This window comes from Canis lupus, chromosome 1 (assembly GCF_003254725.2).
Source record: "Canis lupus dingo isolate Sandy chromosome 1, ASM325472v2, whole genome shotgun sequence".
Classification (NCBI taxonomy): domain Eukaryota; kingdom Metazoa; phylum Chordata; class Mammalia; order Carnivora; family Canidae; genus Canis; species Canis lupus.
Genome location: NC_064243.1, coordinates 15,225,417 through 15,251,491, shown reverse-complemented (window position 1 = coordinate 15,251,491; position 26,075 = coordinate 15,225,417). Strand labels below are relative to the sequence as shown.

Here is a 26,075-nt window from a genome sequence, read left to right as displayed (position 1 = left end):
GGCGCGCGGCGGGGGCGGCGGACGGCGCGCCGCGCTCGGGGGACGGTGACCGCGACCCGGCGGCTCTGGTCCCCGGCGGGAGGCCGCGGGGGCGCGCGGGGCGCGGGGGGCGCAGGGGGCGCGGGGGCGGGGCGGCGGCCGCGGGGTGGGCGCGCCGGGCACTGCCGCCCAACTCTCGGCGGCCGCGCGGACACTTTGCCAAAGACCCGAAGGCGGAAGAGCCGGGACTCCGTGGAGAGAGGGGGTCGGGGGGTGGGGGGCGGGGGCGCAGGGACCCCGCGGGACGCCGGCCGCCGGCGGGGCTGGCAGCGATGTGAGCCGGACGCCCGCCCCGAAGGAGTCTGCACCCGACGTCCCCGGAGAGTCGCCGGCCGAACCAGGTACAGGGGGGCGCTCGGGCGGGGCGCGGGGCGCGGGGTGCGGGGTCCGCTCGCTCCGGCAGCCGCCCCCCGGCGCTGCGCGCGGTCCCTCGCCGTCCCCGCAGGGAGCAGCCGCCGCGGCGAGTTGGACTTGCTCGGACTTCGGGGGAACGGGGCGTGAAGGGGCTGCCCCGGGCTGGGGAGCTGCTCTCCGGGGCCCGGGAGCTGCGCCCGGGGTGGGGGTGCGCCGGGCCGCGGGGGTGCGCCCGGGGCCGGGGCAGACGGAGGACGCTGCGCCTGGGGAGGGGGGGATGCGCCCGGGGCCGGGAGCTGCGCCCGGGGGTGGGGGTGCGCCCGGGGTCGGGGGTGCGCCCGGGGCCGGGAGATGCTCCTGGGGTCGGGGGTGCGCCCGGGGCCGGGAGCTGCGCCCGGGGTCGGGGGTGCGCCCGGGACCAGGAGATGCGCCCGGGGTCGGGGGTGCGCCCGGGGTCGGAGGTGCGCCCGGGGTCGGGAGATGCGCCCGGGGTCGGGGGTGCGCCCGGGGTCGGGAGCTGCGCCGGGGGTCGGGAGCTGCGCCGGGGGTCGGGGGTGCGCCCGGGGACCGGGGGTGCCCCCGGGGGTGGGGGGTGCGCCTGGGGGTGGGGGCTTGGGGACCGAGGACCCGAGAGCGCCGAGGACCCCGGTGTGCCCCGAGGGCGGCGGCGCCTCCCTCCGGCTGCGGACGGGCGACGGCTGCCTGCGTCCCCAACTCGGGGATGCGCGCCGGGCAGGGGGCCCCGGGACCGAGGCTTCGGGGAGGCCCGGGCGCCTGCGGGTCCGGTCGCAGCCCGCGCCCCTCGCCGCGTCCCCGCTCGAGCTCAGCCGTGGGAGGAGAATGTGGTGGACACTCGGGGCCCCGCCACCTGCCGGACATCGCCAACTCCCCGGATTTCCTGTCTCCGGGCCCGGACCCTCCGGGGAAAGCTCCGAATTGCGCGCGGGGTGTTTGGGCTTTGCTCGCTGTGCTCGCCGCGGGTGGGAGCTGGGGCGCGGAGGCTGCGAGCGGGGCGGATAGGGGGAAAGTTGCAGATTTGTGAAAGAAACGCTACCTCGGAGTCCCAGGTAGTCCCAGCCCCTTGGCAGCAGGAGAGACTGTGGGCTGGACTTAGGCTGAAGCAGGAGGCTCAGCAGGGCTACCCACCTTGGGGGCGGGGGTGGGGGTTGGAACCTGGAGGGCAGCCTGGAGGCAGCGCCAGAGCCAGTTTGTGCGCTGAGACCGGCCAGAGTGAGAGGGCTGGCAGCAGGACACCTGGGCCGGGGGCGGGGGGGCGGTTCGCCTGGTAGATTCAGGCTTTACTGCGCTTTAGTGTTGCCATTGTCGTTACTATTACTATTGCTGCTGCTGTTGTTATTGGCGCAACCGCCAGGAAGTATTTTGTCTTCTGACTGTTAATAGGTCGCCTGGAAACTGAGTCTGCCCCTCCCCAAATAAAATGTCCCCTGATCCCTTCTAGTCTCTGATGTCCTCCCACCAAAGGAAATTAGAGCTGTCGCGGCATCAGGGACACGGCTAAGGAATTAGATCTACTTAAAAAAAAAAAAAAAAGACAAAAACAAGTAGGCGCAACTGTGTTACTGTGATTGCACCAATGCTAGAGACGGATAGTGTACTTGGATCATCAGCTCACCTTCCTCGGCCTCATTTGGCTGGAGTGCAGTGGGGTCATTGCCAACTGGGAACCCCATAAATGACCCGGCTCTTTCATGTATTTATATGATCTGTAAATGAATTGTTATGTTCGGGTGACCCTCGCAGCCCCACCGGGCATGGGACCTGGCAGGGGCAGGCTTCGGTTGCCAACACTGGAGGCGGCTACAAGGGCACCTGCGGTTGCCTCCTCTTGGCTTGGCCCCTGGTGAGAGCTGGCCAGCTGATGACGGAGAAAACAGGGCAAGAGTGTGGGAGAACAGCGTGTCAGAGCGAAGCCAAGTACAGGAGATGAGGTCAAGCCTCCGCACTGGCCACATCCTTTCCTGCCAGGGCAAAAAGAGAGACAAATGAGGAGCAAGTGGGAAGTAGTATAAATTGGAAAACCAAGCACTCAGAGTCTACTTAAGGCTGCCGCCACTGACTTTGGTGTGACCTTTCCTTTCCAGGGCTTCTGATTTTCCCCTATTTGCCAATGCACGAGTAGCCATGCCTTTCTAACAGGACAGTTGTCGTAAGATGATCTAATTCTGTATCTAAAAAATGCTTGGAGCATCCTGGGAAAGGACAGTCTATAAAACACGGGGTTTTCAATGTTTTGTGAAAAGTTTGCTACACTGCAGGTTACGGAGATACATTTTTAGCATGTGTGCCATGTGGCGGTGTAAAATTAAAATGGAAAAGGAAAGTGCAAACATAAAAATGACTTAGCATTCTTGACATTCTTGTGCATACTTGTAGAAAAATTATCTTTCATTTGGGGAGAGTTGCCCGGGAATTTAATCAGTGTTTATACTACTGAACCGCCCCTTTCTACCTTTCTCCCCTGTAAAATTTTATGACCCAGTTCTCACAGGAAAGGCAACGCGAATGAAGTGCTGGGGGCTGAGAGGCGAGATCCACGGGTTGTTAGGGGAACCAGCACATAGGGTTTGGAGACTGGAATGGGCAAAAAAGATGCCATCAGCCTCGCAGAGCAGGGAAGTGTTCTTCTGGAAAAAAACAGCTGAGCAGTGTAGGGCAGTGGACCCAGCCAGCAGTGGCTGTCGTCTGCTCTCAGATTCAGGAAGGACACTCCAGTCCTTCAGCCCAAAGAGGGCTAACCGAGTGTTTTTTTTTCCTCCTTCCTTGGGTTAAGGTATTGCCTTTCTTTTGTCTTTGCATTGGCAGTGATTTCTCTGTCCCTGACTGTACAGTGCAATAGTTTTCTCTTGCCATTTCGAAGAGACTCACACGTACTCTCTCAGCCCCTTATGTATTTGTAAATATTCCCCAAGTTCTGAAGCTTCTCAAAGACATGCAGCTGTTGGTGAATTTAAGTAAATAGTTGGAAGTAATCAAGAGAGCCACTGAAAAGTGGGTATGTTCTCCCCTGGTGGAGAAGTTATTGAATGCCTTTTGAGCAAGAAAATGAGCAGTTTAGAAAAGCAGGAGGGATTTCCTTGACTCGCCTCTCCCCATAAACCAGTAGTTGTACTATTCCTTCCCTCATAGTAGTGAGCACTGTTTGCTTAAGCATTTTTTACAATTTTGGACTTAAAATGGGGTTTTGCCTGGTGGTGTTCTATGGAGAGAGGAAAAAATGTAAAGAGATACGGAAGGAAGAGCTGCAGTGGCTAGAACATAAATCAGTCAGAATATATGGGGGGGTGATGAGAATAGGTCTTTTCACCCTAAAAAAAAATGTCCACTTTGGAAGAAAAAGAAGTCTGATTATTGGCATCCGAGGCTGAAACCAAGGCAGCTGATGCCCAGAGGAGCCAAAGGGCAGTTCTTCTCAGTTTAGAAACAGCAAGACAGCCTCTGCCAAAGATTGCTGTAAACACGGAATAAAGATTTCATTGTGGGCTGCTGTGACTAGAATAATTAGACAGTTAATTGTTCATTCTGATCTGGTGGTGTTGGAATCAGTAGTGCAGAGCTGCAAAAATAAGAGCAAGGGAGAAAGAGAAAAGTAACACATCACTTTTATCTTCACTTGTTTCACTGCAATGGTACTCTGGAAATCCTGGTTAGTTTGCAAAAAAAAAAAAAAAAAAGAAAGAAAGCAATATTCAGATCCCCAGAACACTGGCAACACTGTATTTGTGACCCATTGCTGCCATTTTTCCCAGGTTCCACTCTGGTTATGGACAAAATATGGCATCTTCTAAGAACAGCATGAGGAATTAATGTCTCAGGTAACCCCCATGTCAGGTAGTAGATTTTAGCTAGGTGCAAACCTTAGTAGCAGTTCAATCAAAATATATGCAAATAACACCAAATTTTTGTGCTCCCCCAACACTTTTTTCACAGGCATCTTAAAGAAGTAAACATTCCATTTTTGGCAATAATTTTCTATTTTGCAACAAATTGCCTAGTGATTAATCTTTCACATTTAATTGAAGAGATAGCCTCCTCTGTATTTTCATGCTAATTTAGAGACAAAAGAAAACATATTTTAAGTGGTAAAGGTGATTTTAAACAGCTGAGCATCAGTTATTATAGGCAGTAGACTGTGACTTGTTATTTACTAAAAGGTGGCACTGTCATAAATTCCTTCTAAAATGACTTCTGCAAATAAGAAATAATAAGAAATAAGTAAGGGATTGTGGAAAGCATTAAGTACTTGGTGTTGGGGGTGGGAAGGAAGAACCGTGTATTTATTCATGAGGTTTAAACTCTCCCTGGATCCTCATATTGACATGGAATTTGAAGCAAAGTTCTCATTATCCAAATTGAAAAAAGAACATCATTACATGTCAACATCAAGTATAATTGTCCTGTGAATAAAAGCCTATGTTATGAAGTAAGCAGAGTAAATTGCATAAGGTCATCAAGTCTCATGAAAAGGAATACTTCACTTCTCCAAGATATGCATTCGGTCTCAGTTTGTTAAGGAGGTTCAGAACTACCTTTATTACCAACCTTTAGTTTCTTTGACCCATCCTGAATCAAAAGGATTGAAAAAGCAGAATACTTACCGAGTGTCAAGAAGCATAAGTGGTACAAAATTATGGAACTCTCTAGCATTCGGATGACAAAATCTCCTTTACGAAATGCACGGTCTACAGCAATTAAAAATAGAAGATCATATTGCCACGTTACATTATGGCAACAACCCATTTTAAAGAGAAATTTAGTCTTTTTTCATTTAATTGCTATTCGTGGTTTGCTAAATAGTTTTTCAGAAAAAAACTGCCAATCTCCTGCTAACCAGGACTGTCTAGTTAAGAACGTTCCTAATTACATATGGATTGACTTAATTTTAGAACCCTAAAAATAGTCAACCCAAAGCATTACTCAAGTACAATGAAAACTAGAAATGGTCCAATCCCCCTTGAGGTATATGTAATTTTTTTTTTTTTTTTAAGTTTAAGGAATCATAAAAGAGAGAACATTTGGTATGGGAATACATCAGCTAATAACTACCATAAAAAAGTAAAGGAAGCCATAAGCTGGAATATCATTTTAAAATATGCAAAGTAAAGTTATTAACAATACCACTCATTTCTTCTTCCAAATCAGTAAGGGCCAGTCATATAAAATACCATGCAAAGTACAAATGTCAAATACATGCCCGGCACTGCCCAAAATGGGCATATTTTTGTTATTTATAAGAATGTTTAACAATCTAATTAACAGTTTGGCCTTTATTCCAACTAATGCCTTGACCATGTTGACAGCAAGGATGTATCTTGCATGGAGGAGATATTTCTTTATCATTCTATAGCTCCTAGCTGGAATCTTACACATAGTAGATTCTCAATAAACATGGGGTGATTTCATTTTTTAGAAGAAAAATAAAATATAATTGATGGAATTACCAAGTTAGATGAATTTATAACATTTTATGTGAAATACTTGGTCTCTGTTACTTTAGATTATTTCCCTAAATTAGTGAGCTATGCCTGTGACCAATAATAAATAATCATTAGCAGTGTTCAATGTGGTGTGGACCTGAGGAAGGTAAGAAAAGATTTGTTTTGGCGTGTTTTTGAGTTTTACCTAAATATTGAATATGCTTATGCATATGTAAGTTGTTAAAGATGCACAATAACTCTCCATAATAAATATGACACTTTATCCAAAGGGTTATTATTCCCAACAGGTAGTCACACAAATTCTACCCCTGAAGTACCGAGAGTATTCATCAGACCAATTATTACGAACTGGCTGCACATTCCCTCCTGTGTCAACTAATTAAAGGGTTATTAATAAAATAATCATTGCACTCCATGGCAGTGGCTACTTCTGGTTGTCACTGAAGTTTGTCTGACATATGGCCCACCATTCAAACCCAACCTGCACCTGTAACACTGTGCTCAACATCTGGCAGGATGCACTGAAATTACTTGTGGCCAATACACTTACACTTCTCTGCTCTTCCACCTGATTTATAACTAAAATAAACTAAGTGAACCTAACAGCAAATGAAAACCAGGTGCCCATGAGGAACTAAAATGTCCATTATAGGTAAATCATCAGCCTGGTTTTTTTTTTTTTTTTTTTTTCCTTTTAGGTCTGACCTTAGTTGAATGAACAACGTGGTCTTAGTGTTTTCCTAGAGAACAGTACATAGTGTAATATGTTGGCATAATTGGGAGCTAGTAGTCAAGAGAAAACCAGGATAGAATTAGCATGAAGATTCAATTACCCCTTGTTCCCAGAGAGAGTTGTTTACTAGGATTCAAGTCGAGGTTGTGGTCAAAATAGCATGAAAAGATGAGCAGCGCAGCTTTCTTGTTCTCTAGCAGATATCTTTGCATGGAACCAAACTTTGGTTTCCACTTTCCACCAACAAATTACAATGCAGTTTATTAATTAAATAGTAATTGATATAAATTGTTTGAATAGACATTTTTAAGTGTGCACCTGAGCATACCTCCATGTTTTAGATGTATTTATAAAAACCTGTAGTCAAAGCTATCATATACAGGATATTTTCCTGAAGGAGTAGTGTAGATTTCCTATCATACTCTTTTTATCACTTTATTTTATAAAGTCAACATCTTTGAATCCCTTACCAAGTCCTATTATGTGGCTAATTTGTACATATCATGAATAATCAATGAACTTACCATCATTTGTTTTTAAACCAACAGAGGTAATTTCATTTAGCAATTTAATTAGAAATTGGCTAAAGGAATTCCATTTAGAAGTAATTTCTAAAGGCAACCAAATACATGTTTTTTTAATTTGAAAGATTATTAACATTCTGATATAAGTATCACAACAGATGGAAGTAAACACTCAATCTCTGTATCTAAGGTCTTTTTCCATGCAAATGTTTTGAACAGACATGTAGAGTGCACAGTATCACCTACTTGCCACCTCTCCCGGTCAAGGAGAAACCACCTGGACATTACAGCCATCTCTGTGCCCACCCACAAACAGGCCCAAAGTTGCCTAGTCTTCATTCTCTAATCCAAGAAACAATTCAAGTTCCAATCTCTCTCTTCTTCAAATCCCTCTATTCTCTGCATCCAAAACCTCATCTGGAGTATGAATTTGCAAAGGCACCATCATCCCATCACTGAAAGAACCAGCCACTTGAGACCATAGGTCTTGTCAGCTTTTTTTGGATATTAAATAAGAATCTAAATCTGTGCCCATAATTTGCACAAACTGGCAACAACTCCCAAGGATGGTCATCTTATAAGTAAATATTAAGCCACATTTTTGTGCTGTCATTAATATCACTACAAACTGTATTGAAAGCAAAAGATATCAAGCGATTGGAGTGTACATTTTCATTAAGGTCATAGTTTTGAAGTGTTAGAGTTTTATCTACCTTTACCCCTCGCCCAGACTCTCATCTCCATAACACTGGGAACATTATGTCTGTCTAAAAATGGGAGGCATACTGGTATTTGGACATAAAATCCTCAAGTATTCATTAAAAAATTAATCCATTTGGCAGTTCAGCCTCTCAGTGGAGTACTTCAGGCAGCTAAGCACAGAGGCTATCATCCGATTCACGGGCTGGTGAACATTTGGAGATCAAATTGCTGAGGGTTGTTTCTTTAAACACAGGAAAACAACAGATTTCTTCATGATATAGAAGTGCTATCCATGTCTTTGGATACATCTCTATATACAGCAGTTAGCTTGTGTCAATTAAAATGTGTAGTATTTGGAGAAAAAGCAAACCAAACAATATAATAACCACCATTTATTTAGTCCTTGCCTTGCACCAGACACTACACTGAGTGCTTCACAAGCATGACCTCATTAGTCTTCTTGCTGAGGATGCCATTGTTACCAACTTTATTTTGCATATGCACACACTTAGGTACAAAGTTAAGTGGTCCCTGAAGGCGGATTTCAAACCCAGGACTCTCCAGCTCCCAAGTTTGTAGTTCTAACCATACAGCTACACCACCTGCCCTACAGCAGGGTTGTTTGTTTAAAGATGTATTTATTTATGAGAAAGAGAGAGAGAGAGCCCCAGAGAGTGTTGGCAGGGGGGTAGGGGGGCAGAAGTGGGAGAGGATCTCAAGCAGATTCCCCACTGAGCACAGAGCCTGATGCAGGGCTCTACCTCATGACCCTGAGACCATGACCTGAGCTGAAATTAAGAGTTAGACACTTAACCCACTGAGCCACCCAGGCGCCCCTAGAGCAGGGCTTTATAACCTCCACACTGACATTTGGGGCCAGATAAGTCTTAATTGTTTATTGGATGGGTAAGAAAGGAGCTGACCTGTATGTTGTAAGATACTTAACAGCATTTCTACCTGTTAGATGCCAGTAGCTTCCTTCCTCCCCACAGTGCACACCAAAAATGTCTCCTCTCCAGACATTGTCACTTGTCTCCTGGTGAGCACAGTTACCCCAATAAGAGAACCAGCACCACAAGAGCAAAGTGCAACATCCATGCATTGCTTATCAAAGCACACAGTTTCAATTTAAGGGTACATTCCATTGCCCAAATAATAATATAGATAATTTGCACAGTTATGCTAGCCACATTATAGATGACTTCTAAAAATTCACTAGACCAACTTAGAAAAAATTACTAAGTAAACATTAGTAAGTAAATATTATTAATATCTTTTGCTATTAAACTCTTTCCTTTGGGCTCCAAACTGGGTGATCAAGACATTGCTGTAATTAGATCTTTATACCAACAAAGACTGGTACAAAGACTGAAAACATTTTAAACCACAGTGCCCCAAAATGCCAACAGATTGTCCACTAGACTCTAGTTTCAGGAGGACAGCGATGGGAACTCTCTTGTTCATCCTCACATCCCCTGCACAAAACATCATGCTTACCACATAGTCAGCACTTAATAAATACTTCTTGAATAAATAAATGAAATCATGGACAACCTAGTACAAGTTTTGAACACTCAGTTATAGACCTGTGTTGGACTTGCCATGTTTTACATTTTAATCAGTGGCACGGATGTGCACATAATAGTATGCTGATCAGATTCACAAATTTAATGAAGCCAGAAGGGAAAGATAATACGTTAGATGAAGAAATGGGATCAAAAAGGTTGAGAAGATGGATTAGATCTAAGAAGATGAATTTTTCACATGCACAAATGCCTATGCGGAAAATAAACCACATGAAGGTTGAGTGGCATGCCCAAGGCCTCTGTCAGCTGGGGAAAGGCAAAGCTGGCACTCAGACTCAAACCTCTTGATAACAGCTCTTCCCTGGCTTTATTTTGTCTTGGTCAGAGTACACCTGAGATTTCCCATTTTGTCTGCTCATCACACTCTGAGTCCTGAGTCTCTAGAATATATCCACTGGTCTATGGAGGTCCCACAAACATGGCTGTGAGATGAGAGAAATGGCTGAAGGTCTGCAAAATGGCAGACCTGACACAGAAAAGGCATAATACTCATCTTCAAGTATCTAGAATATCTTCATGTAAAATAGAAATAAGTTTATTCTGAATTGCCATGGACAACTGAACCAGGGCTCCTGATGGAAACTATAGAGAAGCAACATAATGACAAGTTTCCTAATGATGAAGTGTCCTAAGTTGGAAGGGGCTACTCCCTTGGGGAGTCATGAGCTCTTGGTCATCAGAGGGAAATATGCAGATGGCTGGCCTATGGGAGTCTGAGCCCAAACAGATGGAAAAATGTTCCTCCAGGGTGCTTTCTATCCCTCTGTGTATAGGAACTCTTTCCTTTTAGTTATTTGTTTATTTCTTTGTTTTGAGAGAGAGATTGAATGAGTGCAGGGGAGAGACAGAGGGAGAGGGAGAAAATCCCAAGCAGACTCCAGGCTGAATGCAGAGCCCAACACGGGGCTCAAGCTTAGGACCCTGGGATCATGACCCGAGCAGAAACCAGAAGTCAGCCACTTAGCCAACCAGGCCACCCAGGCGCCCCAGGAACTCCTTCTTAATAGTTTATTATTGACCTTGTAAAACTACTCTGTGTAATCCTGTTAATAAAAGCAAGATCTAGGTTTTCTCTAACCTAATAACCTAATATCTAGACTTATGGGGTAAATAAAATACCATAATCAAGAAAGAGAATTTTACCATGTATGATCATGCAGAGCTAGAGTCACCTTCTGCATGCCAAGCTTTGTGTAAAGTGTACCCCCCATCATGTCCCATCTATTCCTGATTGGAAGCCCATAAAGTAAAACCTGGTATCATCACCACTTCATAACCAAAGAAGCTAAGTCACAGAGAAGTTGAATAATTTAGATCACACAGCTACTAATTCCTGCCTTACTACGTGAAACTGAGTCAGTCCAGAGTTACAAAGTCTGTTTTATAAATATACAGCATACCACTTCATCCTTTCAACAGGGATACACTATTTTGTTTGAAATGCTGGCAATTTCTAGAGTTTGAGACATATGGCTATTTAAATGCAAATACCTAAAACATTTTCCACAGACTCAAATACAACATTTAAAAAATTATTTGCTATTTCCTATTATCTGTGATATTGCTCCCTTCAAATAGTGCAAATTGCTATGAGCTGACTTTAAGTAAACGAACAAAACAGGGTTGGGTTGTTGTTGTTGTTTTTTAATGTCTATAGAAGAAAAACTTGGTAATAGCATTTCAGATACCATTCTGTAAATTAGAGTTAGAATCCAGGCCTCCAGGCTAGAAGCACTAGTGTGAAAACAGGATTGGTAACTTTGATTTACACAAATTCAGGATATTTCATGGTCAAGCTTTTTAGACAGTTATACCATTAGAGATTGTGTTCTCTTCCGATCCTAATTATCTTGTTGGATTATCTTCTGTTTCATGATTATCTTTTTGGCTATTTTGTTAAACCAAACTGATTTTTAAAACTGCTTCGTATGCCTTATCATTTCACTGCCAAAAAGATGCTGAGAAGCTCTAAACTCTTCTGCAGGACAGCACTAGATTCAGCCTACCTGTAGCTCTGATTTCCTGAGGATAACCTCAACTTTGCAAATCCCGTCTGGCAAGGTCCTCTTCTCAGGGACTGCTGCTCCCTGCCCACCATCCCAGACAAGAATCAGCCCAAGACTTCACACCCAGTTCAGCATTCTCTTTTTAAGCTGATTGCGGCCCTGGTGCTTATATGCATCTCAGCATGCGATGAAGTCCATAATTCGAAGTGTACCATTTTTGCAAAGCATAAAGGCAGTTGTAGGAAGGGGCCCAAGCACTCATCCTAAGACTGAAGATGGCATCGAATCCAGCTCTCCCCTGGCAGCACTCTTGCCAAAAAAGCAGAAGGCTTCGCTAGGCCCTGTGGCTCACAGAGTTTTCTTCCTCTGTCGATGATGGTGGTCATCTGTTGCTAGTGATGCTAGTGATGTATGTTCACAGCCCACCCAGCACATGTCTATAATAACTGCCTTGTTGAACTTCATCCTATGACATTTACTCATTGGGGTACCATTCTGCAATGTCAAACTGTGGCTTGATGAATGTTTTTAAGGCTTTGTGAAGTGGAACGGACATTAGTTAGCACACTGATGTTTTATTCACAGATTTTTTCCCTAGGTTTTTATGTTATTCCACAGGGGGAAACTTATAAAAAGAGCATTCTCAATGTACTTCATGGTGGGAAATATTCTAAATCAAGAACTAAGATGCCTCCTAAATGAACATGAGTCACAGGAAACATCTCTACAACTCAAAGCAGTGTAGAGCATAGTGTACGAAACCATGAAAGCACATCTCCAATCACACATGAGCTGCCCAGAATGTAGGATCCCATAGGTTATTCAGGGGATTCAGACAGAATAAATCAGGAATTGACCTGAGAGAGAAATGTCCTATGAATGTTGAGGAACGTACCTGGCAAGTGCTGCTGCTAATACCTTGACCCCAGACCTCCCCAGCTTCTTGAGTCAATGTATGTCAAAAGCCATGTGGCATCAATCTCTACCCTCATTCATAGTTCTAAGGTCATTGCCCTTATGTCATGACACCGTTAGAAGTCACTAGCTAAGGAATCTGAATAACTAGGTCAGGAGTAAGTAATGTGGAGAGGAGAAAAAGAATGACCACTAAGGCATGGCTTTATTTATCATCAGGGTAGAAAGGAAATGTGCCATTAGTAGGAGTTTCATTATGATATGCAGCCTTTAAGTTAAAGAGATCTGTTACCTTCTCCTTCCCCCAACCCCACCATTATTAATGTCCAATAGAAGATACCAAAGGGAACTCTTGCCTATTTGAGATAAAAAGAAACCTTTCATACACTTGGTGCTAGGAAAAAGAAATATTTAAACCAAATTGAAGGCATCAAAAATAAGTAACTGCATTGAAAAGTCACAGCCATATTGAACAATAAACAATTTATGGAAGGAGCCCAGAAAAAAATTGTTTTTTAAAAAATTGAAAAGCGTAGCTTCTGACAAGTATTCTTTATTTATGAGTGTAAGTAGAATTTTCCAAGGAACACAAAAATACTAAAATAAAATGCCAAGTTTGACACACACATTTTTCTTTGAGGGTTGCCCCAAAAGGGGACTCTAGATAGATAAGAAGTTAATTGAAGAGTTTAATTCATCATTATCTATACTAGTTGAGAGAATAGACATCAGGATTATGTGAAACTATAAATGGTCCAAAATCATTTACAGTTGACTAAGTAAGTGTTTTGGGCCTTTGACCTGACTACAGGAATGCCCTGCTATCTAGCAATTCAGTTTTTAGAAGACAAGTCTAATAAGTGAAGTCCAGATGCTCAAGCCTGAAAACTTCTCTTGATCCTCCTCCTCTCTTAGCTCAGCTCCTCCCTACTTGTCCTGGGGTGATGGTGGGCCATACTCCCCAGATTAGTTCTGGGCTTACTTTCTGCTGGGTATGCCAGGTAACCCAACGGCCCATTGGTTGTGTTATTGCTCTTGTTCTCTGTTAGAGACCTTAGACCTCCAGTGATTGTATAAATGTATGAGTCAGAGGGCAAGGAAAGAGAGGGGATACTGAGAAGGTTAATCTAGGAAGTTTCTGCCCCAGTAACACAACTCCAGATCTAACATCCCAGACTGTTTACCACTATCAGATATGCAAAGACAAAACACTGTCTCTCTTAACAATTCCCTGGTTTCGAAGCAAATTGAAATATGAATTGTTTCAAAAGGATTCTATGCATGCAAAGTGAATAGCTGTCAACAAAGCTATAATTAAGGAGATGAGATGCTGTCAATACACTTGAAATAATGATTTCCCTTGGAGCAGACACACTGTGTCTTATCTGTTCTCAACCCTCTTCTCATATGGCCTCCCTCCAGGATCATCTAGTTTTCTCAATATAATTTAGGAGGAGGAACTCCCTATGTAGCTCTTTAGAGACTTTGAGAAATTCATAGACAACACTCTTCTTCCTGTTCAGATGGACATGTTCCTTTGTTTTCTTAAAATTCAAACTGTATGTTGGACCAATTATTATCAATTGTCCTACCTCCAGTGTTCCATTCATTTAAAGAACCCAATATAGTTTCATTGGTCAATGACTAGAGCAATAAAGATTACCTGCTGGGTGAATGAATAGAGCCTTGTCTTTGCAAATTAGTTTCACATGTGCTATTTCATGTTTTTAGCACCATCTGCCAACCACCCTTCTCCTAGCTGCAATTGATTTCATACTATTTTGGTCTACTTGGGTCATTTTAGATCTCAACACATGTTTTTAAATGGAAGTATGGACTTTCCCTGCCAATTAAGTCACTTTCCTTACTCTTCCACTCTTAGGAGCTGTTTCTACCACAGTCTTGCTCATATCACTCCCACTTCTTAAGGAAACCACATTTCTTTGGAACTATCTCTGATCCTTTTCCCCAAAAGATGACTCAAACCATCTCTTCCTGGATGAGACCTCAAACAATTAGCTATAGATTTCTCTGCCCACCTCCAAGCTTCTGTTGTTCTTCTTATACTAACTGATGTTTGTGCACCATGTTTGATGGTGTTTCTACCAGTGATGGTGGTTGGCTCATGAATGTATTTTCTTAAGTGAGTCATAACTTCTTGAAAGCAGAGAGGGGATGTGCTCCTTTCCTATGACACAGAGTTCCCCACTCTCATGGGAAGTAGGAGAGAGCTCATTGATGCCAATGGCCTGGGGCTTTACCCCTGAAGCATTCCTCTGTGTCAGCTCCATGCTAGGACTAAGTTCGTTCTCCTGCCAGGTGGTTGTCTGACCTATGCAGCCACAGAACGATGAGAACACCATATTGTCACTGCGATTCCAGGAAAGGAAGAACTGCAAAGGTTGAAGGAGAGGGGCACAAGAGCATAACCAGAGCCAAGAAAGGAATAAGGGAAGTGAGGAAAGGTGTTGGGAGGGAGATGTAAAGCGTAATTGTGAGGAAAAGGGGGAAACTTTTCAGCTTTTTAAAAATATGAATAATTACATTTTGTTTGCTTCTTGGGATCTAGGTGTGGCTTTGTGATGTGTTGGGGAAAGTAAGTTATTTTTAAAGCACATGTGGGCTGTGCTTTACAAGTTGGAGATGGCAGGAGTTGAAATGTACTCTTTAGGAGTGGCTGTGAGAAACGCAGGAATTACCAGAACAACTAAACATGACTGCTTTTTATGAATTCCAGGTCCCAGGTAGTATTTTGGCAAATCTGTTCTCTGTGCCCTACCTGCTGAAGAATCTTCTGTTTGGCTTTCACCATCTGCCTCCTAGCAAATCCAGCCTAAATCCAAAACAAATGGGTAGAATGAGGTCCCAGAGATGGGCACTTTCCCAGGGAAGGTTAGAGCAGTTCATTAACTATTAGCAGTTTGAAAATACTCATTTGCGAGTTGAACCTAAAACACTGTCATTCCCTGAATATGTCTTCCCAGGTTGAGATGCATGAATATGAGCTATCCAGGAAATAGGCTAATTTAGAAGGAATTTAAGTTCTTAATGAATGTTTCCTACAGATTCCATAATGACTCCATTCTGTTTTCACCGTGTAAAGAAGTATGCCCTTTTCACTATTGTTAGCACACACGTCTTAGAAACTCACTCCTACACAGAACAATGGCAATTATTTTTCCATGGATATCTATAGATTCAGCATCTAGAGGCTCTGCACTGAGAATGAGAGCATGTTCATTCAAGCCATATCTCTCCAAACCAAGCTGAAAAACCAAATGCAGCAACATCCCAAATTAGGCCAAAGTACTCCATAGACTCCTAAATTGCCACGTGCATATGATAAAAGAAAAGGAAGCGGAGAGTAAACAATATTAAAATTGGATGTTTTGATCAATCTCACATTGTAGCTTGCCACGACGTAATTTGGCACCTATCTCCCTAAACTAACAACAGCTGAAATTTGAAATGAATAACTAGAGGATCAGAACCAAAGGTGGCGTATCAAGTCTATAGGGGTTCCAGGACAAAACAGCACAGACAGGGTGGCTGAAACAACCGAAATTTACTTTCTCACAGTTCTGGAAGCTGGAAGTACTAGATCAAGCTGCCGGGAGAGTTGGTGTTTGGGGGACTCTCCCCTGGGACCCAGACGGCCACCTTCTTACGGTGTGCTCACATGACCTCCTCTTTGTGCACGTGTAGATGGGGGACAGAGAGAGATCTGCTGTCTCTTCTCATAAGAACATTGATCCTGTTGGATCAGGGCTCCATCCTGTGACCTCATTTAACCTTAATGATTCTTTATTCTAAATATAGCCACACTGGGAGGGTTAGGGCTTCCATGTATGAATTCAAGGCAGATACACACATTTGAGCCATAACAGTGATGCTTCAACCATGAAACCTATTCATGTATTTGTCACATTTAGATTGACTCAGGCACTAAGGAATCCCTGAATACTGTTTGAATCCACTGGGGATCTACTTGGCCACAAAGTAGTTACCCAAACTGAAACTGGATTCTAGGGCCCATGCCATTGGTCATCCCAGCACGATACAGTGCTCCACCTCACCTGCCACCTGCCACCGTGCCTTAGGTGGCCACTGCATTTCATGGTGTTTGGTAATGTCCACTGCTGCCCAGTCTTAAGAAATACCGAAAGAATCCAGGGCTTTCTCTCTATTCTACTGGCTTTGTGTTCTAGCCCTTGTCATTTTTCTTTATGTTTCTAGCATGAAATTATCGCTGGTCTCCAAACCTTCAGTTTCTTCCAGCAGGACCCTTAACTTTCTGAAAAGACTGAATTCTCTTCCATGATCTCCTTGGTTCTAGGACTAGATTCCCAGGGTCTCCAGTTGATGTGTCAAGGCAGTTATGCAAATAGAGGGTGAATCCAAGCAAGAGTCCTTCCGCAGTCAAAAGGAACCATAAGTAGATGACTGAACTCGTGTGTTGGAAAGAGAAAGGGTGAAGCATTTACTATCAGCAATACTTTGAGTAATACCTGCTAGCAAGTAGAATAAAAGCACCAAATGTCAGTGCTTTAACATGCTGGTAGTCTGTGCCTTGCTCACATCACAGTTCAACTTCCTATCACGCAGTCCTTCTGAGTGCTTTTCCTCCAAGAAATGACTCAGAAATTTATCGATTCCATCACCTAAGGAACAGAAATCTTTGCCTGAAGTCAGCAGAGGAGGAGAGGCAGAAGGTGTGGTGGGTCTCTCAGGATGTTTTATAGTTAGTCATGAAAATGGTGTAGATTGCTTCCAACTGCCTTTCACCGACCAGAACCCTGCCACTGGTCCCCAAGCTAACAGCAGGGGGACTGGGAAATGTACTCTTCCTATGTGCCCAGGAAGAAGGAATGGGATTCTTCCGCATGGGAACACAGCTCCCACCCTTTTCTTTTACTACTGGGAAGGATCTTGATGCTTAGATGAACTCATCAAATTTGAGGGCACTGCGGATGGGGACTTGGGGGAATGGGGAGTGGGAGAACTGACAAATAATTGTCAGTGATTCCACTTTATCTGTAACAACATGAATTGCAAACTCCTTAACACGTCTCGGAAGACACAACATGGCAGTACTATATCATGGTTAAGTGCATTATCTCTGGAACCAGACAACCTGAGTACAGCTGCTGCTGGTTCCACATCATAACCTACCCCACTTTCTGTGGGTGTGGATGTGGGTATCACTCTCGCCATCTGACAATTAGCTCCTGGAGCATGGGATGGGGGTTTAACCAACAGACCTTGGAGTCCGGTTGGCTTTAGATCACTGTTCCTGACTCTTTCTGAGCTTGTTACTTACATTCCTGAACATTACATAACATTACTTCATCTCTCCGAGCAAGTTCACTCACTTGAGAAGTGGAAGTAATAGTGCCAACCTCAAAGGAATTATATTTGATTATCTATATAAAGCACCGTGCACCTTCCCTAACACAGAAAACACACAATAAATGGTAACTGCAAATACTATCAGAAGATGGGACCACATGCCTCTTTACTACCTCTAGCCAATAAAAATAACTGCAAAATCAATTTTTTTTAAAAAACATTTTTTTTTTTTTTTTGGTGGTATGGGATAGTTTAAAAAGCAGCAGGTTTGGAATTCTTAAATCTATGTATAACCTGTGTGACTTTGGGCTAAGTACCTTAACATCTCTTTCTTTAAAAATCTACTCCTACTACCCATGTCATGAGGTTGACGTCATGACTACATGCCATGACATAACACACAGAAGCATCTAGCACAATTCCTGTGACATAGTTGGGTACCAGATGCATAGTTAGGCACCAGAAGTGGAGTATGGGTTACCAAGTTCCTCTCAAATGGTTCTCCATCAGAAAGTAACATTTCAAACAGTGAGGGTGAGAAAATACCATCTTAGAAAGACATGTTTGGAGAGAATAAATGATTAGTTTAGTTTTCAAGCAGATGCTTATTATGGTGATTTTTTGATCTTTGACCTTTATCACCCCCCCACCCCCATCTGAGAACAGTGTCTTGATGCCTCTATTCAAATGATAATCACTGTGCAAAAACTCAATGTCTCTCCATTCAGGAGCTTACAGTACACATCTTAATAAACCATAATGAACTGAAGAAGTGAAGAATCACTGGATAAACAGGCCTCTCTCTCCAGCTGTCATGTCTGTTTGTGACAGCGACTGGTATTTCATTGTAAAAGATGCTAATTTCAATCTAAGCTGTGGCAGTGTTGAGAAGAGCATAAAAGGAATTCTTGATTATCTATATCAGTAACTGTGGTCCCCAGGGATATGCTCGGAAACTTCAGATCACATATGGCAAGAGTGCTGTGATAAAATATGCATCAATGAGGCTTCATGATTTATGATAATAAAGAAATGGAAAGTTTTGCCCTCTATGATAACTGTTTGTGGCTGGTATGTCTCTCTTTCTTCCATTTCTGGAGGCTTTATAAATGACATTTGTTGTACTAATTATTATATCATTCTGTACCTGGACCACCATCCCATTTCTGTAACTGTTGCGTCAAATTCCTGAGGGCTATTCATAATACTGTTTCAACAGTGATGATTTTTTTCCCAACTTAAATTTAAGAAATAATAACTACATTGGCTGCTGGACCACATTAGCTGCCTATCGGAGTTAAACAAATGCTAATTATTATTTCAACTTAAATATCACTGCTTATTAGCACCGGCCAGGCTATAGGGAGGCCAAAGTTTTCAGAGATGCAAAGCATACATGATAGGCAGAGACGAGTGGGGGGCCAAATCAGGGTGGCCACTGTCTTTCCTTGGGAATGGGCCATTCTTTATTTTTAAATGATACTCTTCCTCATTGAGGAGCAGGGAGTGATGATCTTTCTTCCCTTAAACCGTATGAATATGAGATGATAATGTTTGGGGAAAGTTAATATTCTCACTTAGCAAAATTAAGAGTTATCAACTGCAACCCCTCTATTGCTGTATTTTGACCAGTCCTTGAAATTTCAAAATCTGGAAACCAGTTGGGATGCTTCCCTATAATCCCACCACAAAATCTTCAGGTGGCTGAGGCTTAGTAACCATTTTACAAGGTATCTGGTTCTATTCATAGAAGCTTTCATGATAAGAAACTTGATTGATCTCAAAATCTGCCTTTGTGTATTTGCAACCATCAGTCCTCTAGTGTTACATGGAATAATCCTCATCCCTTTTGTTAGAATAACTCTTCAAATGGATAATAAAGCCAGTGTGGTCTCCCAATTAGCTTCTAATCTGGTCAGCACATCTGTTGTTCATGGTTTCTACTTCATGATGACCTTAGTAACAGCTCTCCCTCACTTCCAGGCACCTCCATCATCTGTGCCCCTACAAAAGAAGGGCCTGATTCATCAACTTCCAACCTAGAAATATTTAATTGTCCAGAGAACAAAGCCTGAAGGTTTTTAGAGCAGCACTGACTTCTTTACCACAAACTCCCTCCCCCCACCTTCCCCTGGTGCAATCCAATACACACCTAGTACACATCCATCTCTCTGCTCCTATCCTTTCCTGACACTGGGCCTTTTCTCCTCTAAATGCTGATATCTATTGCTCCAAGCGTGACTTATCCTTCAAAGCCCAGCTTTTCCACAAAACCTTCTCAAACCCATAGGTTGGTATTCACTTCTCCATACCCTAGATTCCCATAAAAGGGACTTTATATTGCAATACCAGCACTAATGATTCATTTACTTGTGTTCCTGTTGGTTTCAATAGGACATTATAAGATCTATAATTGCACAGACAGCCTCACTTGCCTTTGAATACCCTATAGTGTCTACCACAGTGCTTTGCACTTGGTTTAACGTTCATTAAAATTCTGTTCCATTGAATTAAATGGTCCCTTGCATGCACACAACCTATCAAATACCCTTCAACTGCCATTCCTCAGTTTGCCAACCCCAGACCCCACTGAGATCTCTCTTGATCTCAACCTGTGCTGTCCAGTACTGTAGTCACGAGCCACATGTGGCTATTTAATTTTAAACTCACATTAATGAAAGTTAAACAAAATTAAACGTTCCATTGCTCAGTCTTACTAGCTACATCTCCAATGCTCTCTGTAGCCACATGTGGCAAGGAACTGCCATACTGGATGGCACAGATATGGAACATTTCCATCACAACAGACAGTTCTATTGCAGAGTGTGGATCCAGACACTATTCCAACAATAGAAGCACTACCTTCCTTGCTGTGTGATTAGCCACATCACACTCTTGCCAAACAGCATGCAAGCCTCTGGCTAATTAAAATCCCCAGGTCTTTCTTGAATGAAACAGCTTTTAAGCTCATCTCCCTTCATATTGTACTTAGACAATTACTTCTGGGGATCTAAAGATAATTTCCTCTCCACCACATCCCATTAACATTTTATCTCTTCTATTTTATCTGTCTAGCTTATCAATATCTTTGGTTTTTAATTCTGGTATGCTTTAGGCTATCCTACCCTAGGTTGGAGTCACCTAAACATTTTAAGTACTTCTGACTTCACATTAGTTGTTGATAAAAATGCTGCCTGTAAATAGGGGGACTATATGATTTGTCATCCAAACCAGGACACTTTTCAGAGTGAAATGGAGTGCTATACTGGGACTCTCTAAGACACACCAGGGAGGATGGAACTTTGCCCATGAAAGATCACATTTAGACCATCACTAGAGAGTCCTCAGATTGAGACTGAACTAATATTTAAAAATCTGTTAATATGCTGGCTAAATTTTATCTATTTTCAGGCCATAATACTCCATTTAATTCATGAAGCTATCATGAGAAATAAAAGACCTTAAGCTCAAATCATCTTACTCTTCTCAACCTTCCAATAATGCACCAAAATGACTTTTTTTTTTTTTTCAGAAAAAGAAGAAAACATAATGTAAATGGAAAAAAAATGTAGGTATACATCAGAAAAATGTGAATGGAATAAATACACTTATAAAAGGTGGATATAGTATCTTCCTTGTTGCTCTATAAGGACTCTAGAGGTCCACAAAAACCTGCTTTGTACATGATAGGTCAACAGTGACTTGAAGCTAGATTTTCAAACAAAAAGAAAGAATGGCAAAATCGTATATTACAATTTTTTCTGAAAGTGTCAATTTAGAGAAAGCCTATAGCTCATGGTGGTCACTCACTAGTACTTGTCATTCATCTATGGCAATTGGGCCAACAAAGTCCTGGTAAAATCCTAACAGAATCTGACGCCCAGATTTTGTAAAACAGCAAAGACAAAGACAAGTGTGGATGCTTAAAACATGAAAAAATGGAAGTCACACTGCCAACCTCCCAGAAAGGAAGATAAAATAAAGATTTATGTGTAAGTCTGTTTTAGCGGATTTTATGTACAGGACTATGAATATATTTGGACCCAAAATTGGACAGAACATCTCATAAATTAAAGTAGCTAAAAGTCACATAAAGGTCACTGAGTAAGACTGAAGGAGAGAAAAGAATAATACTGGGATGCCCCGGGGCAGGCAGGATGAGTGACCCCCACCTCTCAAGGTCCCCAAGGACAGCCTTGAACCCAAGTTCTCCAGCTTAAAAATCCTGCAATGCTACATGTAGATGTCAAAGGCAATACTTAGGGCTCCTCGTACCCATTGAAAACATAGCTTTCATTTATAATTAAAAGGAACACGTTTTAGAATTGTCATTTATTTCTTGGATCTCCACAACATATAGTGAGTATCTACAATCCATCTTTCCTACTTTGAAGACATTTTTAGGGCACTCTAGAGAATTATTCCACCCATGTCTTTTACTTATTTTTCAATGTTTTTCTCATATAGATTACATTTCCTTAAACTTGAAATCAAATATTTGTAATTCGGCGTAAATAAGTAAAATATTATTTCAACAAAATCTTACTTCTATCCAGCTAGAATACCAAAATGAAGATTATGTTATCTCTTAGGAAAATATTTATTTTCCTCTGCAGCCTAGATAGGGAAAAAGAACTTTCTAATCATTAGTTTGTGGGTTGAGTGTATGTTATCCTTTTATTTGGGTTCTTATTTTAATTCCCAAGCTAATAGCAATTCACAGGCAGTTAAGAAACCCAATTTGATCAATTTTGTAAGTCCCTTGTTTTTCATTAAGGACAATCCTTAAGGCTGGTGGCCTTCAATTAGTTTGGTGGACAGCTCTAGCTAATGTTTTAATGATCCTTAGCAAGGGAAACAAAAAGAGAGAGAGAGAGAGAGAAATAAGGTGGAGGGAGATTTACAATGGTGAGGATAAGCTCGATCAGGCAGGGAGACAGAGTACATAACCACTAATTAACTGTCGTCATTTCAACATCTGGAAGCTAAAAGGAGACACCCAAGTATCCCTGCACTGCTGACAAGTCAGTCCTTGAAGTGTGCACTACAAAGAGTAGCCCCTAATCCTATATTCCCAGACACTAGGAACTTGTCAAACAGCCTAGCTAATAATACTATTACAACATCTAATTTTTGAAGGCGTAACTACACCAGAATACTTGTAAAACCAATGGAAAGAACAACATAATCTCTTGCAGCAGCCTTCTCACTGTTCCCTCTGCTTCCATCTTGCCTCTCTGCTGTCTGATTTATACCCAGCAGACAAAATACTCTCTAAGAACAAACTAGATGGTATCATTCTTCTGCTTAAAACCCTCTAAAGATTTTCTGTTGCAATTAGAATAAAGTGTAAAGCTCTTTACTGGGGCAATAAACCCCACATGATGTAGCCCCTGACCACTTACACTTTTAGCTTCATGACTTAGGAACCCAGTTATAATCGCTTAAACACTAGCACTTAAATGAGCAAGAGATGTAAGCACTTTACCCTGATCCAAGTTTAAGAGGTTTATCTTTTTCTCATGTTAACAGAAAGTCTAGAGATTGGCAGTGCAGGGCTGGTATAGCTGCTCAACAAAATCAGTAAGGAACCAAATTTCTCTCTGTCTTCCTGCTCTGCCATCCTTAATATATGCCATTTGTCCCATATGGTTGCAAAACGGCTGCTCTACCTCCAGGCATTGTGTCTATATTCCAGGGAGGAAGGAAGAGGAACAAAGGATGAAAGTACTGCATGCCAGCTGAGTTTGTGCCTTTCAGTCAGAAAAACAATCATTTTTTTTAGGATCCCTACCCAGTAGTCATCATCTCCTTGCTCAAGACAATATCACAAGGCCACTGCAACATAAGGAAATCACAACGCTGTGTGGTTTTTTTTTTTTTTTTTTTTTTACTACACTTCCTAATCTCTTCCCTCCATTCTCCATGCTCCAGCCATCCTAGCCTCTCTGTCCCTCAAAAACTTCCTCCTTCCTCTCTCTTGATCTTAGCGCTTGTGCTTCCTTTTGCCAAACTTCTTTTCTCCAAATGACTGCATGGGTCATGCCTTCACATCATTCAAGCCTCTGCATGAATGTCAACTCCTGCAGGGTGCTCTATCTGAGTCTCTAGCAAACACACTCCACCCCATCTCCAGTTCCTCCTCATCTCATTTTGTTTCATGTTTCTTGGGGTGGTTTATTTTCTTCATAGCATGTCTTGATATTTGAAAGATTTTGTAGTGTTTGTTTATGTGCTTATCGTCTGCCCCCATGACAATATAACCTCTTAACAATGAGGTTTTTCCCTCTTTTCTCTCTGCTACATTTTAGTGTCTTCAATGGCGCCTGGCACCGGACAGGTGCTGAGTTAAGAGCCTGCTTCTGACTTAATGAATGGATCAGTGGATTTCTTGACCTGTTTCAAATTTTCGACCCTTTCCTTCACTGCATTAGCCACTTATCTTTGACTCTGAAATGAGTAACAGCATAATGGTGTTTGATTCTATTTGAATTTTTAAATTACATTTCATGTTTTCTTAAATTTCCATATCACTTAGCTGGCTTTTGTAAGCATGATTTTCTTGGTCATCAAATGTGTTTGAGGAAATGATTTCCAATTGTTTGGTATATGCATTGGATTCCCCTATCATTTAGAAGCCTCTGCTTTTAATTATTCTAAATATCTGGGCCATGAACAACTTATTCACATTTTCTAAGTGACTTTATGTGTTCTAGGGACCATTATTCAAAGCTGATCCTGCACCTTTTTCTTTCTTAAAGTCCAACAGCATATATTAAACAATTCTCACAAACATCTCTAGATGCCTTATGAAGTAAACAATCAAAACATTCCATTTCACATTCTATCAGACAAATCTCTAAATCTTTGACTATGAGTATTTTTGACTGATTTTTGTTCCTGCTTCAAACTTGGTAAATGACTTTAATGTGACTTTCCTGTTCCATCTCTTTTTGCATCCCCTAGAATACATTTTGCAGAGCATTACAGAGGGACACAATTTTCCTTATCCTGAAGATTTAACATTTATTATGCTCAGAGCTTCTAAAGATTTTTTTGACGTAGATTTTTCCTTTATATTCATTTGTCCTGCTGCAGGGACAAAAAGCTAGGAGAGCAGGAAAAAAAAAAGAAAAGAAAAAGAAGGAAAGAAAAAAGAAAAAAAATGTGCCAAGCTTAGAAATCTTTTTCCCTTTCCCTCATGGGCATAAATGAGAACCTTTTCATGACCAATCTTCTAAGAACTCATTTTTCTTTTCACTGTAGCTTCACTGAATAAGGGTGGGGAGCATGGATTATCTGAGTAAAGTAAAAGTAAAAATAGTGCTAAAACTATGTTCTTGAGAAGCCCAAGGCATGATACATTAAAAAAGAAAACCATCAAACTGTCCCATCCAGGGTTTGTTTGTTTTTTTTGTTTTTTTTTGTTTTTTTTTTTTTCTAAAGAGACAAGAGCATTTGGATACACTGAGCAGGAGAATTAAATGTGTATGAAAACGAAACCTGGGCCCTTCAAATAAACCAAAATTGATCTTTCTGGCCTTGGGTCTTGGTCCCTGATGATCATGCATCATCTGTCATCACAACCATTCCTCCAGAAACCCTGACTCTACAGTAAGGGCTGGGCTGCCCTGTCGATAGCCTGGGTCTAACATCAGGCCCTGGCTCCGTCCCTGTGCAGAGTGACAACAGACAAGGCAGCTATCCCTGGAGCAAGGTAAACTCTTTCAAGAGATTACAGAATAATTGTTAGTAACATCCACACAGAAAGAGTGTTCAAATTTTAGGGTGTGCCAGAGTCACTGGAAGGCTTGTTGAAAATGCGATCACTTTTTCTCTTCACTCTACTTTTGCTTTTTTTCAAATTGATTTACTTATTTTAGGTAAGGGCAGAGGGAGAGGGAGAGGAACCCAAGCAGACTCCACACTGAGCGCAGAGCCGAAGGCGGGGCTTGATCTCATGACCTTGAGATCACAACCTGAGCTGAAACCAAGAGTCCTGCGCTCAACTGACTGTGCCACCCAGGCACCCTGCTCTTCATTCTACTTTCACTGAATAAGGGTAGGAACATGGAACTAACTGGAAGTAAAAACAGTGCTAAACAAGGACTCCATATTTTATAGGTGGGGGGGTGCAATCTGGAAACCTGCACTTAACAAGTTCACCAGGTGATCTTGATGTAGATAACCCAGAGGCAATACTTTGAGAAAAGACACCCCAAATTGTTTAATGGGTAAAAGGGGGGACATAGCTCAGGTCCTGACAATGAAGCCTGTTCTCCAAAACTGATGAAGATAGACATTAGATTATTGAACAGAAGAAACAAACAAAAACCAGCATGGAGGTATGAATGAACGAATGAAAGCCCTTATTCACTAACATTTATGGAGGGAATACAAAATGAAATAAA

General features: G+C 42.4%; 1 protein-coding gene across 1 annotated transcript in view; it reads left to right on the top strand.

The window, feature by feature from the left end:
* Positions 1-244: 244 nt before the first annotated feature.
* Positions 245-26,075, top strand: part of CDH20 (cadherin 20) — a 214,910-nt gene continuing 189,079 nt past the window's right edge. Inside the window, exon 1 of the mRNA XM_025422122.3 lies at positions 245-380. The gene's annotated coding sequence lies outside the window, so the exon portion shown is untranslated. The remainder of the gene's footprint in view (positions 381-26,075) is intronic.